We start from the raw sequence: 987 nt of genomic DNA, 5'->3' as shown, positions 1-987 counted from the left end.
GCCCCGTTGTTGTGCCAAAAGACCTCTCTCTCCCCCCCCACCCCTCTCTCTCTCTATCGGCTTTCAGGCCAAAAACGAACGGACCAGCAGGAAATCCGGAGGTGCTTCAGGCTGAGGGAAGAAGAAGAAGCTGACCGGAGATGCTGGACTGCAGCGGCTGACCTCAAACTGCTGCACGCTGCACTGCTACAGTGTGTTAGGAGGAGCAAACCTACTGACGACCCAAACCTCTGCACATATCCGCACGAGTGGAAAAAGAGTTGTTTCAGATGCTGAAAGATCCAAATTAATCGTAATCGTGCTGCAACCCAAAACTGATGCATTGTCATATAATCTTCTAATGATTTCCCCTCAAGAGGTATCATCTAACATCAGGAAATATTGAGAAATTAAACATGAGCATAAAATGTAAGCCACAGCATGTGCGTGTTTTTTTTTTCTTCTTCAAATCCGAAACAATTGATTATTTCCGATAATTGAGCTGATGACGTGCAGCTCGGGAACAGCAGTGAATACTGTAAAGAAGACAAACAACACAAAAATATTTATCTCTGGTTTGAACATCATTCCATGACCAAGGCACAAAACAGGAGGGCACTGTTCACCAGGTTCTGGAAAAACCCTGGGCACCCTCAAGTGGATAAATGCAGAGGAGCAAAACCCATCAATGTTTCTAAGTGATTCTGAAATAAGAAAGGTTGTAGACAATAAGGCGGTTCAAATAAAATCTAACAATACAGTTTTCTCATTGAGCTTAATGAATTCCAAGAGAAAAGCTATCAAAGTATAACAAGTTATACTAACCACTGAGAATTTCAGCTAATAGTAATTTTTATACTAATTTTACCTACCTTTAAATTTAAAACATCATAAGTCTGAATTATTTCAACTAACTAACTAGATATTAACTTATTTTAACTAACAAATGTTAGGAAAATCCAACAATATATATATTTCCTTGGGTAAGCGTTAAAGGTAAACCTTCAT

This window comes from Aulonocara sp. 'chitande type north' Nkhata Bay, linkage group LG11 (genome assembly GCF_057382095.1).
Source record: "Aulonocara sp. 'chitande type north' Nkhata Bay isolate Kocher_YH1m ecotype deep benthic linkage group LG11, A_spYH_male_GT1.1, whole genome shotgun sequence".
Taxonomy (NCBI): Eukaryota; Metazoa; Chordata; class Actinopteri; order Cichliformes; family Cichlidae; genus Aulonocara; species Aulonocara sp. 'chitande type north' Nkhata Bay.
Note: the sequence above shows the minus strand (reverse complement) of the source record.